We start from the raw sequence: 16,958 nt of genomic DNA on the forward strand, positions 1-16,958 counted from the left end.
GGGCAACATTTTCCTTCTTCATATCCCCCCCCCCAAAAAAAAAAGATATGTATGCAGCTTTTGGCAGGGCACATTTTTTTGCCTGGCAGTTTTGACCCTTTCAGGAACTCAGCGTGAGAAAGTCAAACAAATAATAATAATCTAAAAGAGGCTCAAAGTGCTAATTTTATTTATTCGCAGACTAGGGAGCAGGGAGACTTTTAGTTCAGGCTGCATTTCGACACAAATCTACACAATTTGCATGTCCTGACGCACGATACGCACCGAAACAGAGTTTGTTGAAATTTGCACTACGCTGAATTTTTGCAGCTCAGTTATCCAATTGAGTGCTGTGTACAGAAATGCATGTGCTAGGATATGTGTGCATATATTAGTGAAAATAATGTGCAAATTTCATTCTATCAAGGGAAATGGCATTTTAAAAATTGTCATTCACATTAAAATTCTGGTGAATTTTCGTGAGGATTGCTTTAAAAATCTACACTGATCTGGAAATATGCAGAACTGAATTTAAGACTGGGAAAATGAGGCAACTGAGAGATTCAGTTATTCCTATTGATTACACAGTCCTATACAGATCTTTGTTGTTGTTTAGTCGTTCAGTTGTGTCCGACTCTTCGTGACCCCATGGACCAGAGCACACCAGGCACTCCTGTCTTCCACTGCCTCCTGCAGTTTGGTCAAACTCATGCTGGTAGCTTCGAGAACACTATCCAGCCATCTCATCCTCTGTCGTCCCCTTCTCCTTGTGCCCTCCATCTTTCCCAACATCAGGGTCTTATCCAGAGAGACTTCTCGTCTCATGAGGTGACCAAAGTACTGGAGCCTCAGCTTCAGGATCTGTCCTTCCAGTGAGCACTCAGGGCTGATTTCCTTCAGAATGGATAGGTTTGATCTTCTTGCAGTCCATGGGACTCTCAAGAGTCTCCTCCAACACCAGAATTCAAAAGCATCAATTCTTCAGCGATCAGCCTTCTTTATGTCCAGCTCTCACTTCCATACATCACTACTGGGAAAACCATAGCTTTAACTATACGGACCTTTGTTGGCAGGGTGATGTCTCTGCTTTTTAAGATGCTGTCTAGGTTTGTCATTGCTTTTCTCCCAAGAAGCAGGCGTCTTTTAATTTCATGACTGCTGTCACCATCTGCGGTGATCATGGATCATATCTTTACTCAGAGGCAAGTCCCTTTGAGTTCAGTCATGCTTACTCTGAGGAAAGTGGGTAAAGGATTGACAGTATATGTACTTAGTTGCATATTTATTCATTAGTCAGATTCCTTTTGTGGTTCTTAAAGCAACTTCCGATAACAAAAGCAATTACTTTAAAAAGAACATTAAAAAAAATCAACAATTTAAAATTAAATTAAGCATTAAGGGGGGAACCACAAGCATTTATTACTGTGCCTCCCATCCAATCCTGAATATGCTTGCTTGGAAGTAAGTTGCACTGGGTTCAGCTAGTTGCAGCCTGAATCCTGCAAAATTTCTAATACAGCCTCATTTGAATGGCAAAGAAAGTCCAGGAAAAGCACCCATCTACTCATTTTGTTTACAGTTTACCCTGATGAAAAGCTTTGGAGAACCCTGCACACTGCATACTATTTTGTAACATTATTTTGGCTTCATAAAGACATTGCTTTAATGTCGATTATATAGAGAGCTGCTATTATCTTAGTAAGAATTCGAACGTTTTGTCAAGGGCTGTTTCATCAGGTTAACTTTTGCCCAGTTTTTGGACTGGCAAAATGGTTTTGGAACGCTTAGATCAGAAGGTAGCCACACGCATCTCGTACGATTTAACTGCCTTGTGAGAACCACGTCGCTACGTAGCTTAGTGCAGCTATTGATCCAAGCGACCACATTTCTGAAGCAGAAAATGATTGTGTAGCAAAAGCAGTGCAGAGGTGACTTTTAAAAAAAAAAGCCCTCAAGTATATAAAGAGAGAGATTTTGAAGTCACCCCGCAGACTCTCTCTAACGCCTTCAATTCCACTGTGTAATGGGACCGTTTTTTTAGGCTAAACCCCCAAACTTTGCACACATTAGTATAGCAGTTGCCAGGGCCTGTAAATAAGACAAGTCCTCAGCAGAGGCCAATGGGGCAACAGAGCTGTATTTAAACACATAAAGAACAGAGTCAAATGCCAGGGGGATGTGTGTAACCGGAAGTAGAAATTTGTGTGAAAGGGCCATGAGCTCAGTTCTGGTCCTGAAAAAAAATCCCCAGGCTGATCATAAGCTCAGGTGTGTCCCGTCCACTCATAATAAATACCTCTTAAGCCACTATTTTGGACCAGGGTCCAGTTGGTGGACCTCAGCGTTCTATTTAAAAAAGAGAGTTTTCCCAAAAACCCAAAGTAGATTCCACAAGCCTGCATCTCCCTACCCTGAGTTGGAAAGGTAGAGCTGCTTTATTGACTAAAGATGAAAGGACATGGGAAACACAGAGGTTAAGGACACAAGAATAGCCTGCCGGATCAGGCCACTGGTCCATCTAGTCCAACCAGATGCCTCTGGGAAGCATAATTCCTGACTCCCCAAAGCCGTCTAATTCCCCTCCTCTCCAGGGCATTTCCCAAGCAAACAAAGACTGCGCCTGCCTGCAGCCAACCTTTCCTCTGCCCTTTTTATGCCGCTTCTGGTGCTGGGAGATCAAGAATGAGGGGAGCTTGTTGTCCCAGCAGGAAAGGGAGACACCCATGAGTCTTCACTCTCTGCATCTTGGCCTCCCTCCTTCCTGACTTCACCTTCTGCCTCTGATTCTGGACTTCTTTCTGTGATAGACCCCCAGCTCACTAAACCCTGTTACCTCTTCAGCTTCCAATCCCTCCTCTTCCCATTCTTCTCTCTCTTTTCCCTCTGATCACTAATCATTGTCCCACCACCACACCCCGGGCTCTGAGCCTCCTTCCTTTGGTTGCCCCCCAACTGGTTCCTCCCACCATTCCTTTGCATCCAACCAGTCCATGACATGGACAATCCTCCATGACTAAAACTCCCATCAGCCCTGAGCACTGGCCATGCAGGTTGGTGCTGATGGGAGTTAGAATCATAGAATGATAGAGTTGGAAGAGACCACAAGGGCCATTGAGTCCAACCCCCTGTCAAGCAGGAAACACCATCAGAGCACTCCTGACATATGGTTGTCAAGCCTCTGCTTAAAGACCTCCAAAGTAGGAGACTCCACCACACTCCTTGGCAGCAAATTCCACTGTCAAACAGCTCTTACTGTCAGGAAGTTCTTCCTAATGTTTAGGTGGAATCTTCTTGTAGTTTGGATCCATTGCTCCGTGTCTGCTTCTCTGGAGCAGCAGAAAACAACCTTTCTCCCTCCTCTATGTGACATCCTTTTATATATTTGAACATGGCTATCATATCACCCCTTAACCTCCTCTTCTCCAGGCTAAACATGCCCAGCTCCCTTAGCCGTTCCTCATAAGGCATCGTTTCCAGGCCTTTGACCATTTTGGTTGCCCTCTTCTGGACATGTTCCAGTTTGTCAGTGTCCTTCTTGAATTGTGGTGCCCAGAACTGGACACAGTACTCCAGGTGAGGTCTGACCAGAGCAGAATACAGTGGCACTATTACTTCCCTTGATCTAGATGCTATACTCCTATTGATGCAGTCCAGAATTGCATTGGCTTTTTTAGCTGCCGCGTCACACTGTTGGCTCATGTCAAGTTTGTGGTCAACCAAGACTCCTAGATCCTTTTCACATGTACTGCTCTCAAGCCAGGTGTCACCCATCTTGTATTTGTGCATCTTGTATTTGGAGTCCTTCATTGCCTCCTTTGACTCAGAGGCATCTCAGCAGAGGCGATGGCCTACCCAGTGCCTGGGGCCTTTCCATAAACTTTGTTCCTTACATCCCACTGTCTAGTTTCAACCTGAGAAATATCTAGCAAGGGGAACAACCCCAGCTTCCAAATGGAGACTTTGGGAACACCTGAAACTGTTAATGGGACCAATGCGGGACTCAGACAAAGCTGACCAAGGAAAGGCGTCTTTTTTGTTTCATGTTGGTTCCCCCCAAAAAATCAATCAATCAATCAATAAATAAATAAATAAATGTGGCATCCAAACCCCTCCACCCCCACCAGCGACCCCCTGCAAAACAAGTGATTTATCACAGAGCGTTTTTTAAAAATCTGAATTTTTCAAAATGTACACCATTCCCCCTCAATTTGATCATGGTTGCCCCGTGCACCGAGGCAAACAGTTTAGAGAAAATTCAGAGATGTGCAGGATGTGGCTGCTAGGAGCAATCCTAACCGTCTCCGCGCTGGGAAATAATTTTTAAAAATAAATTCGAGGAAATATAGACGCGTTCTGGAAAATGACACATTTTGCCATCCTCTCCCGCCAAGCGCTTTTGAGCAGCTAAGCAATTTGCATCTAATCGCAAAGTGTTTTTTAATCAGCCAGATCAATTTGTGAAGAATTGGTACATTAGGTGCAACCATATAGCTGAGATCCGTACCGGCAGAGGTTTAGAAGTAATTGCTCTCTGACCCAATGAGCAATGTACTACTATAGAAGTTTGTATTCTATTAAGAGTTAATAAGTGACCAAGAGCTAGTCTAATACACTGTCAGGGTTCATTATCTTTACAGGTTCTGTGCTATTTTCCCCCCCCCCCCTCGGTGCCTTTTGCTCTGCCCTTCTTGCTACATATGGAAAACCTATATCAAGATGGTTGTCATGGCAATGGGCAGATTTGCATGTGTCTTATCTATCTATTTAAATACCTTCTTATGGTTTATAACTACCATAATACAGCCCTCCAGTCTTGCTCATTGCTAATTTAAAGCTAGCCTAGTGTGTCTGAGGTCAGTGATACCATCTAAGGGATATTGTCTAGACAACTCTGAAGCCACTGTCCATGGGGTAATTGTTTTATGCAAATTTCCCTTAAAGTACAATGGTGACATGTTCATCCATGGTTTGCACAATCCAAGCAATGTTGGGGAGCGTATGCAGAGAATGCCAAATCGGGTGCCCCCGCGTAGAGGTGTTTGCTGCTAAATGAAGTGGCTATATTTCGGAAAGAGCAGATCCTTAATCATCCTTCTGATCAAATCAATAAAATTCAGCTCACACGCTACAGGGGTACCTTCCGCCGAATGAAATAGTGCCAAATACTCTTGCCTTTTTATGAATTCATTTGCCTGTCGTTACGAAAATACATTTCAAGGTAAAAAAGGGGGGGTGGGCGGGAGAGAAAGGAAATTCACCAGCTCGGAATCAGTAATACCTTTTGACAGGCAACAAAATATTTGGGTGTTTTTGCCTTTCTCTGCGTACTTACGTGTATCTTACCTTAACGGTGACAAGGTTGGATGGAAAGACTGGATTTTTATTGATGGATCGATGAGGGTTTTCTTCTTTTATGTTCATCAGGCTCAAGGCTGGTTACAATGTAAAATATGTTGAATGGGGGGAAAATTGATGTGGTATGGGGATAAAATATAAACTCCATGAGCGTAATGTATCCTGAAAGAAAATGAAATATTTCCAGGGAAATTTTCCCCTTAGTACATTTCTGATGTTTTTGCCATATTTGACTGTCCATGTCCTTTTATGATTATTATTTGCAAATAACACAGCTTCAAATATGGTGAGGGTTTTGCTTTTAAAAAGGCAGTAGGGCAGTGGCGGTGGTGGGGGAATGATCTAAGTTTTTGCTTATGAATATGAACAGCCAAACAACCTTTGTTCATTTATCTGCGTTTTTTTTTTCTTCTTCTCTCTCCTCTTCTATTGCATACACTTCACTTTTCTCTTTAAGCAGTTTGCATTTTATACTTCCACTCGAATTATAGGGTATGCAAACATGATTATCGTGCATAAATCTATGCAAAATTTGACAGTCGGGGGGGGGGTAATGTAATGTAATAACAACAAAACACAGCCTTCTCTCCCCCAAACGAAAACCAGCGACTTTGAAAAAGAGACAGTTTCCTGCATGATGCTAAGGATTCGTTCGGCAATCTGATGCTAAAAGATTCTTTTATACATTTCTTTTAAAAAAAAAAATGCTGCTTAACTGATTCCACCTCCCCTTCCCTTGGGGTAATTTCTATCGTTATTCTTAATCTCAGGGGAAAAACCCCAAACTCATGTAGCAAATGTGAACTGTTCTCTCGGACAATTGATTTAGTCATCAGCAGTGGTTACAAACAAAACTCTGGTTTTGTAATCTACAGTGTGTGTGGGGGGGGGTAATTTTCATATCCCTTCCCCCAATCTATGCCTCTCCCCCCCCCCCTTACACTTTTCTAGTCCATGGCAAACTTTTGCAATATGCATTTTTTCCCCGCGCCGAACAGCTGAGTTTAGAGCGTTCTAATCTGGACTGGAAGTTTTGCCGACAGATTTAGTCCGAGTAACAGAAATGTACTAGGGTAACAATGTGCTTTTCGGGATCCACGCCACGGGCTCACACTTCCACATCTATATAAAACTGACAACACGCTCCCCGGACAATTTCTTGGCAATTTTCGCCGACGAAAAGACTTCGAGCCGACCATCGGTTTTCCGGGTGTTTTTCATAATGGATTTCAAAGCAGATGACCTGACAGCTAATCTTGTGATCTAAGTTGTGCTTTGTGGCATAACCCACAAACAAACCCCCGCCGCCGCCTGCTCAAAAGGATCACACTGTTTTTCACATGACATGTCTGCGCCGCTAAGAAGCACAAATGTCCAGAGGTCCAGACTGACCCGCTGACCTCTCGTCTGGGAAACATTTCTCCCCCCGAGCAGTTCTTTCTTAACAACAAACAGAGCAAGACCACGGCCTGACATCGTAGAAAGGAGAAGGGGGGGGGGACTATGAATTGAGCGTGTCTGGTGCAACAATGATGGACAATGAGTATGAATAAGAGACAGAACCGTGCCCTGGTTGAAATGGCTCAGAGCATCTCCCGTCTGCCCAAACTCACATCCCCTCCTCCCCTGTTTCTTTTCAGCCCACAGCCCCTCTCTCTGCCCACCCCCACCCCCAATTACAAACATATCATCTGCTCAGGATGCCTAAGAGGGCCAACTAATTAACGGAAGCAGCTTCGTTTGCAGGATGGAAACCGCAAAGTTTTGCAAAGGAGGGGCTTTCAGCTGTGTCCCTCCATCACCTCGTGCAAATGGTTAGGTTCAAATGCTGCTCTCGGTGGCAGGAACCAAAGAATAGTGACTGAGAATCAACGGACTTCAAGTGTGTTGCAGGTTCAGTTCACACAGCCCCCCCCCCCCATGTTGAAAGAATGTGCGGGGGGCAGCAGCTATGGGGCCATGGCAGCTAGATCTGCACAGCAGAAATACTCCCCTGCCACCTGTGTCTTCAATCCGTGTGGGAAAGTGGTCTATGTGTATACAAACGGCGCATAGGGCATATAAGGAAAGACTAAGGCCACATTCACACCATGCATTTAAAGAGATACCACTTTAAACCCTTCACGGCTTCCCCCAAAGAATTCTGGGAGCTGTAGTTTGTTGAGGCGGCTGGGGGTTGCTAAGTGGCTGCTGTTCCCTTGCTAGAGCTACAATTGCAAGAGTTCCCTAGGAAGAGGCATTGGCCATTAATTTGGATGGCATCCACCTGCCTTGGGAGACAATGGAGGGTTATGCCAGGTTGCAGTGCCTGCTGTGGCTGTAGAGCATACTCAATAAACACACGAGACGCAGGTACTACTATGCCATAAGAGCCACTGTCCTGTAATATCACATGAGTTTTAACTACTGTTGAAGCCCAGGATGGCGAAACAAGGCCAATATTCCGGAAATCCTTGTCTCTGTGAAAGGATTTTGTGGAACTGTAACAACCTTTCATGTGGATGGTTTGGACTTTATGAACAGGCAGGTGGAATAGAAGATGGACCTTCTGTATGAACTGATTATAGAATGATCTGATCCACTGGGTCTTCTGCTTTGTTGGTTTGTTGAACTTTATGAGTTACTTCTGTTGAAATTTACAATTTGTTACAATGAATAGTATACCTTATTCATTTAAGAACACGGCCAGTTACGTCTCATGTGTTTATTGAGTATGCTTTACGTGACCATAGGTGTTTTTTGTTGTTGTTTTGTTAGTGACACAGGCAAACTTGGCCCTCCGGATGTTTTGAGACTACAGTTCCCATCATCCCTGACCACTGGCCCTGCTAGCTAGGGATCATGGGAGTTGTAGTCCCAAAACATCTGGAGGGCTGAGTTTGCCTATGCCTGGTCTAGAGACTGATGAGGGAGAGACATGTTTAGTTACACACCGAGAACTGGAGCTCTGTGAGGGGAATAGAGGTCTCCCAGCAAACTAACAAACTACAGCTCTCAAAATTCTTTGTGGGAAGCTGCGACTCTTTTGAAGTGGCATCATGACTCTTGAAACTGTTGCTGGCAGTCCATTCAATGTCCTCCACCAAGTGGAAGAACTTTGTCCATATTCTGAGGAAGGGGAAGAACATTTTACCAACCTGTGGGTAGTTGTGGGGGCAGGAACGCTTCTGCTGTGTGCAGGTTGTGTACCATCAGGGCTAGCCAACATGGCCCTGTAGCATCTCCCTCATGTGTTATTTCAATGCACGGGGAAGGTTGTGTGGACTTCTTGTGAATAGGCCAATGTGAAGTGCTGGTGGGTGAGCAGGACGAGGCAGAACGGCTCAAATGTTCCACACAGAGAGGCCATTGTAGTGCTTCACAGTCGCATGCTATTGCTGCAGGGCATTGTGGGTAATGTTGTGGTGATTTGTGGTGCTTGACAGCAACTTGTATTCTGGTACACACTGCCTCCTACAGTGGCGCTAGCATATCCATCAACTGCCCTAGGAAAAAATGGGGCATTCCTTTTCACCCCTCACATGGTGGCCATTTGGGGAGCATTGTTTATGAGATTTCAGGCCAAGATCTTGCCTCGAATAAAGTGTTTTTTTGGGGGGGCAGCAATCTTGCAAAGCGCCCCAAAACACACATATTTGGGTGCTGTGTTCCAAAAAGCCTTTTTACCAGGTAGGTCCACAGTCTCTCCTGGGTCATACGGCGATAGAATATAGCGACTAAGACTAGTAGCCATGGATAGCTTTATCCTTCATGACTTGGCCTAATCCACTTTCAAAGCCATCCAAGTTGGTGGTCATTGCTACTTTGGGTGGGAGCAGATTCCATGGTTCTTCCTGTGAGAAGAATTCCTCCATTTTTGCAGCATGAAAGATGGCCCCGGGATAGTGGTATCAGCAGCAGGGGCCCTAGGCCAGTGTTGCCACCTGCTGATGCCAGGCTCGATTTCGACACGCATGGACACTTTTACCCCACAGACTTAGTTATCCACGCAGTTTCAAAGCAGCGGTGACTGGTGCCTATTGGACCTGACTGGGCAGAAGGCAGGGACTCCAACAGTAGGTGGCACCAGAGAGCCAACGAGAGGCAGAGACGCTCCCTGACTTTTGAGAAAGAGGGCAGGCAGGTGGGGGTTTACTGAGGCTGAGAGAGGCTGGTAGGGCACTGCCCCATTCACTCCAATGACCCAGCCTCTATTGTTCCAAAAAAAGCCCTTACTGGGGGCTTGGAGAAGGTCTAGTGCAGTGGCTAAGAAGTGTGAGTCAGAAGAACTCCGCTGGTTTGTATTTTTCCTCAGCCCTGAACCCACTCAGAAACTTGATGCCAATGGCTGCCTCTCAGCTTCAGAGTCCCCCCTCCTCAATCCATCCATATCCACTCTGGGGTTATTAATCATAGAGATAAATTAGTAGTTAGTTGGGGAAGGGGTTTGCATGCATTTAGCATTCAGCTAGAGACAAGCTCGTCTTAATCTATTTACAAAGAGGATATATTTAGCAATGCCACTGAAAGTTAAGTTTCCTGGCTCAGAAACAGAAATTTCCAGTTAGTCTACATGCTTGCCTTGGTTTTTAATGTGAGGTGGAGAAGAACTTAAATTCTCTCTCCATAACGCCAGCACCAAATCCCCTTCCTTCCTTCCTTATCCTGCCTTTCTTCCAAGGAGTTCAAGGTGGTACACACACATTCTCCCTGTCCTCCATCTGATCCTCACAGGATTGGTCCCTTAGACCAAGGCACAGTGCGGCAGGGGTCTATCCTGGGCCTGTCGGTGTTCAATACCTTTATAAAATAACTTGGATGAAGAGATTGAGGGGGTGCTCATGCAATTTGCAGATGACACCAAACTGGGAGGGGTAGCTAATATCGCAGAAGGCAGAATTGGAATTCATAAACACCTTAACAGATTGGAGAACTGGGCCCAAGCTAACAAAATGAATTTCAATAGGGACAAATATAAGGTTCTGCACTTAGGCAGGAGGAGCCAGCTGTACATATATAAGATGGGGAACACCTGACTTGCCAGGAGTACATGAGAAAAGCATCTAGGGGTCTTAGCAGACCACAAGGTAAACATGAGTCAACAGTGTGATGCAACATCAGCAAGAAAGCTAATGTTATTCCAGACCAGGCATAGGCAAACTCCGGCCCTCCAGATGTTTGGGACTACAATTCCCATCATCCCTGGTCCTGTTAGCTAGGGATGATGGGAACTGTAGTCCCAAACATCTGGGGGATCGGAGATTGCCTATGCTTGTTCTACACTGCATCAACAGAAGTATAGAGTTGAGATCAAGGGAAGTCGCAGCCCCACTGTATTCTGCTTCGGTCAGACCACACCTGGAATACTGTGTCCAGTTCTGGGAACCACAGTTTAAGAAGGCTATTGACAAGATGGAATGAGTGCAGAGGAGGGTTGACCCAGATGATGAACAGTCTGGAAACCAAGCCTTATGAGGAACGGTTGAAGGAGCTGGGTATGTTTGGTGTGGTAAAGAGAAGCTAGAGGATATTTGATAGCCAAGTTCAAATATCTAAAGGGCTGCCACATGTAAAATAGAACAAGCTGGTTTTCTACTGCTCTGGGGGCTAGGACCCAAACAAATGGGTTCAAGTTACGAGAAAGGAGATTCTGACTAAACGTCAGGAAGAACTTTCTGACAGTAAGAGCTGTTTGGCAGTGGAACGGACTCCAACAAGAGATGGTGGGCTCTACTTCCCTGGGGGTTTTTAAGCAGAAGTTTGATGGCCAAATGTCTTGGAGGGTTTAGTTGAGACTCCTGCATTGCTGGGGGTTGGACTAAAATGAGCCTTGGAATCCCTTCCAATTCTATAATTCTATGATTCTATGACTGGCCCAAGGGGATGTGAACCTGGGTCTCCTAGGTCCTAGTCCAACACTCCAACCACTACACCACACTGCTCCTCAATCTTTCCCTTGCTTTCTTGTAAGCTCTCTAGTGAGGTTGGATTGGTGCTTTCCATGTTACTTATGGTATCATCAGATGCATGGTAGGGTTTCATTTGAGCTTGCAACTTGTTTCATAATAAAGCAACCTTATTTTGAAGGGGTTCGGGGGGGTTGCTGAGTTTTCTGAGTCTGACATGGTGATGTTTGCCTATATCTGCCAATGCTTTTAAAGTTAATAAATGAACTAAATACAGCTATAGACCACCCAACATCCAAAAAAGAAAAGGGATCTCACAGCAGTATACAAAGACGTTTAAAATTACAAATACACGATAAGACATAATCAGCCGTACTGCAATATTAGAAGTGATGAAACAATTCAACCATAATCTAACATCCCTGGGCAATCAAAGTAGTTTTTGTTTTTGTTACCCTGCGTCAAAAATAATACCATATTGGTATCAGATTAAAACCATTGCTTTGTGCTTTCTCCCTGCTCCCATCCATCAGGAGAGGGTGGAGCTTGGAAATTTATTTTTTTAAGGAACTTGTGTGAATGGGCAAAGAGATTTTGGTAGAGAATGAATCTCTTAATCTCGGGATGTGGGTCTGAGCCCCACATTGGGAAAACGATTCCTGCATTGCAGGGGGTTGGACTAGATGACCCCTCGTGGTCCCGATTCCAACACTACAATTGTGTGATTTTATGATTTGGGGCTGAATATTTTGATGCCGTTGGGCAGGTTGTTGGCTGAATGCTTATTCCTGACCTAAGCCTTCCTCTCAAGATTTAGAGCTGGAGTGGACAAACCTTACTACTATGAACTGCAGGTCATGAAGTTTCTTGTAGTGGCATCGCTAGGAATTGCCTGGAGCTGGAGAGGAGCAGAACATCTCTCCCTGAAAATTTAGAATGATAGATCTGTTGACTTGGATTCCAAAGCCCTGCAATGCAGGAATCACCGCTAGGTTCAATACAATTTGGCAACTAGTCTTGGGTGAAAAGTTGACCCAGAAGTCAGGAGAGGCATGGGGGAGGGGGAGAGAGAGAGAACCAAAACTGATAAATTTATGGAGATTTGGTGTCTCTTTACCCAATTTGTTAATAAAAGTGACTCAGTTGAAACATCTGAAGGGCTGTCGCATGGAAGATGGAGGAAGCTTAGTTTCTCCTGCTCCAGAGGGTAGAACCTGGACCAATGGATTCATATTGGAGATTCTGTCTAAACATCAGGAAGAACCTTCTGACAGTAGGAGCTGCTTGACAGTGGAGCCGACTCCCTCAGAAGATGGTGAACTCTCCTCCCTTGGAGGTATCTAAGCAAAGGTTGGATGGCCATCTGTCAGGGGTTCTTTAGCTGTGACCTCATGGTCCCTTCCAACTTTCCAGTTCTGTGGCTCTTTGATTCTTTGAGTTCTAGTGTTATGATACAAATTGTTCAGGCTGAACATCTGAACTGGCCCCCTCATTTTCCAGCGCTGAGCCTCCTTTCCTTCCCAGCTTCCAAGATAGGTCCTTCACTGTGGGAACACAAGAAGCCACCTTATACTGAGTCAGATGGTCCATGTCTCTCAGCATTGTCCACACTGACTCCCAGTTGCTGTCCCATAGATTCAGACAGCGGTCTCTCCCAGACCTGCTTGGTGATGCCAGGAGTTAAACTTAAGACCTTCTGCATTCAGAGCAGATGTTCTGCCACTGAGCTCTGACCAAGATGGAGAGATACTGAGCCACACCATTTGGTCCACCAAGCTCAGTATCGCCTACACTGAGTACAGTGGTACCTCGGGTTAAAGACGCTTCAGGTTACAGACTCTGCTAACCCAGAAATAGTACCTCGGGTTAAGAACTTTGCTTCAGGATGAGAACAGAAATCGCACGGCAGTGGCAGCGGGAGGCCCCATTAGCTAAAGTGGTATCTCAAGATAAGAAAGTTTCAGGTTAAGAACGGACCTCCAGAACGAATTACGTTCTTAACCCGAGGTAAAGTTAAAGGGACCCCTGACCATTAGGTCCAGTCGTGACCGACTCTAGGGTTGCCGCACTCATCTCGCTTTATTGGCTGAGGGAGCCGGCGTACAGCTTCCAGGTCATGTGGCCAGCATGACTAAGCTGCTTCTGGTGAACCAGAGCGGCGCACAGAAACGCCGTTTACCTTCCCGCTGGAGTGGTACCTATTTATCTACTTGTACTTTGACGTGCTTTCGAACTGCTAGGCTGGCAGGAGCAGGGACCGAGCAATGCGAGCTCACTCCGTCGCGGGGATTCGAACCCCCGACCTTCTAATTGGCAAGCCCTAGGCTCTGAGGTTTAACCCACAGCGCCACCCACGTACCACTGCACCAATTTCAAATAGGGGTCTCTCTCCCAGCCTTCCTCGGAGACACTGGGGGGGGCATTGAACTTGGGACCTCTTGTGGGTAACCCCCCACTTCCCTTCCTCCCTTCCCTGACCCTCTCAGGTCGGAAAGCACATTCCTCCCCACCCTGCCACCATATCAGTTATTCCTCAATAACTGAGACACAGCAGCTCCTTTATCTTTTGGAATCTGATCCTGCATCACCAAAGGACTTCAGTCTTAACCCTTCCCCCTCCCTCTTCCTCCTCCCCAAGACTCTTTATCAACCCTCGAAGTGAATATCAAGGCTGAGGTGGAATGCACTAGACTGAAGTTAAACCCGCCGTCCCTCGCCACACCTGGCTGCAGGAAGGTCATGCCTGGGTCAGCCTGTCCTTTTCCCCCAGCCGTTTGTGTTATTCACCCATATCGCCCGCTTACAGCTATAGGGGTCAGTTCCGTGGGAAAGCTTAAAAGGGCCTGGAGATTGTTAAACGCGGAAATTTGTTTACTCCCGGCTTTTTATACGAGCATATTTCATCGGGCTCAAAGGAAGAGGCCACTCGCTCGCGGAGTTCAGCGCCGTCCATCCTCTCCAAAGGTCTCCTCCATTTCCATTTTAGGCATGCAGCTCTCACTGGCTTGGCTGTTATATTCAGGGAAGCCACTGCCGTCTCCAGAAACAAAACGCTAGACGGTAGGTGGTGTTTTCAGCCTACCAATGTTGCTGTGACACCGCTTCAGATTGCATGTCTAGAGCTCACTTGTTGGTCCTGTAGCTCAGCCGTGGAACATTGCTTGGTCTGCAGAGATTGCTTGGCCTGTAGAGAGCCAGTGTGGTGTAGTGGTTAAGAGCGGTAGACTCGTAATCTGGGGAACCGGGTTCGCGTCTCTGCTCCTCCACATGCAGCTGCTGGGTGACCTTGGGCCAGTCACACTTCTCTGAAGTCTCTCAGCCCCACTCACCTCACAGAATGTTTGCTGTGGGGGAGGAAGGGAAAGGAGAATGTTAGCCGCTTTGAGACTCCTGAAGGGGAGTGAAAGGCGGGATATCAAATCCAAACTCTTCTTCTGCAGAAGGATCTAGGTTCAAATTATGGTGCCTTCAGGAGGGGCTGGAGCAAGCTCCTGCTGGAAGCTTTGGAGAACTGCTGCCAGCCAGAGTTGACAATACTAGCTAGGAGGACCAATGGCCTGGCTTGGGATAAGACAGCTTCCATTGTTTCTAATGCGGTGGCAGACCTTGTGGTCTCAAATTTCAGTGACACTCTGTGCAACGCCAAATTCCAGCACACCCCTGCCTCTCACCCTCTGTTCTACATCATAATTGCAGTGCCCCCCGCAGCGACACCCAGGCTTCACGCCCAGTGCAACTGAGCTGGGCATGTTCTCCTAAATCCACCTCTGCCTGATGGGTTGGATCTAGAGTTGCCCTTCCATAAACAGAAGAACTCCTTCCTCTTGGGGAACAGGGCTATCAGTGGCTACCAGCCATGATGACTGTGTCCTATATGTCCACCGTCAGATGCCTCTGAATATCACAGGTGGGCAGAGTGCTGTTGTGCTCAAGTTCTGCTACTGGGTTCCCACAGGTATCTGGCTGCTCATTAGACTCTGCAACTGCATTCTCAGCGACCTTTTTCAAATGTTTGATAATTGGCATGTGTAGGAAGGCACAGGAGAGTGCCTATAACAGGCCTGCACTGGTTGGTCAGAAAGTATGAGCGGGAAAACTTGCATACACCAGACTTGCCTCACCACCACACCTCCAAAACATAGGCGTGCCTCTATCTTCAGCAGAAATGCATCAATCTGGCTCCTTTCCCCATCATGTCCTCTCTCCTTTCCTGCCTCTCTCACTCAAAGGGTAAGTGTCTCATTTGACAGGGAAGGATGAAATTAGAAATTCTCAGAAGCCAAAACGGGCAGGAAGAAAGAACCGTAAAGAAAAAGCGGTATGTGGTTACAGGAAGTCATATTTCTTTTAAGGAAGACCTCAGGAAGTTCTGCTCCTTCTAGTGCTTTGTTGTCGATGCTGCAGATAGAGGCATTGTGTTTCCCTTTGACATGCAAAAGGAATGAATAAATTGAGCTCCATGAATTGGGCTTTGGCTCATGAACTGGGCGATCCTATAATGTGTCTGCTCTGGAGGAAGCCTTGCAGGGTTCAGTGGCGCTTACTCCCAGGCATAAGATGCAACCTGAAGGGGTTGTTTGTCAAGCCCAGCTTGCAAGACGTTGGTCTATCATTACACTGAGCTAGGAATGTGAGGAGGAAAGGACTGTGCCATGCAAGGATCCCTGATAGGTCCAGTCTTTGCACACAAAGGACATCTCACAGTCTCTTGAAAGACCTCCTAAGGCAGGGGAAAGGCTGTCAGCCTGAGGGCCACCTTCACTTGTGAAGAAGCTTCTGGGGTCCACAGACTAGTGGCAGGCAAGGTCAGAGGAAGAGTGTGCAGATCAAGATCACTTTGGGGCTCCTGCAGCCCTGAGGCAACCAGGGCATGTGAACTGGCCTCAGGGCAACTGGAGCATCATCAGCTTCGACCATGAAGATGTATCCTTCATAGGTAAAGGTAAAGGGACCCCTGACCATTAGGTCCAGTCATGGCTGACTCTGGGGTTGCAGTGCTCATCTAGCTTTACTGGCTGAGGGAGCCGGCATACAGCTTCTGGGTCATGTGGCCAGAATGACTAAGCCGCTTCTGGCGAACCAGAGCAGCGCACGGAAATGCCGTTTACCTTCCCACCAGAGCGGTACCTATTTATCTACTTGCACTTTGACGTGCTTTCGAACTGCTAGGTTGGCAGGAGCAGGGATCGAGCAATGGGAGCTCACCCCGTTGCGGGGATTCGATCCGCCGACCTTCTGATTGGCAAGTCCTAGGCTCTGTGGTTTAACCCACAGTGCCACCCATCCTTCATAGGTAGGTGAAATATACTCGGAGTCGAGAGTTCATTTCATGCTCTTTATTCAGCTCATAGTGGTGAGGAGGAAATGAAAGTTCCCCCAGAATGTCTGCTTTATATACATTATTTACACAATGGGCCCCACGTGATTAGCTAATTCTGGGATTCACCTGTAGGCCAATCAGGTTGTGGATTCACTTCCACCTGGAGCTGGATTGGGTGGCTCCTGTGGACCAACCAGAGTGCTATTGTTCTAGGACCAATCAGACCACTGCATTTTGGATCCTATTCAACTCAGTACATAACACCAGGTCTTGGGGAACCCCTTCAACTTGGCATCCTGTGCGTGGGACTGCTCACAGTGCCCTAAATCTGATGCTACCAGTTGCAGCAGGTAATGGGAAGACGATTCTATGATTCTATGATTCTATGAGAGGGGATGTGGAGAAAGAAAGGTGGCCTC

The 16,958-nt window shown here is 46.4% G+C and overlaps 1 long non-coding RNA gene across 1 annotated transcript; it reads right to left on the bottom strand.

Annotated features, from left to right (window-relative positions):
- Positions 1 to 748: 748 nt before the first annotated feature.
- LOC310702987 lies at positions 749 to 6,543 on the bottom strand. Its single transcript, XR_014523867.1, has 3 exons — positions 6,404 to 6,543; positions 5,323 to 5,496; positions 749 to 1,212 (listed from the first exon to the last, which is right to left on the bottom strand). It is a non-coding gene; the product is annotated as an uncharacterized lncRNA (long non-coding RNA).
- Between the last annotated feature and the right edge of the window lie 10,415 nt (positions 6,544 to 16,958).

The sequence above is a fragment of the Podarcis liolepis genome (genome assembly GCF_965112155.1).
Source record: "Podarcis liolepis genome assembly, chromosome: 3".
In the NCBI taxonomy this organism is placed as follows: Eukaryota; Metazoa; Chordata; class Lepidosauria; order Squamata; family Lacertidae; genus Podarcis; species Podarcis liolepis.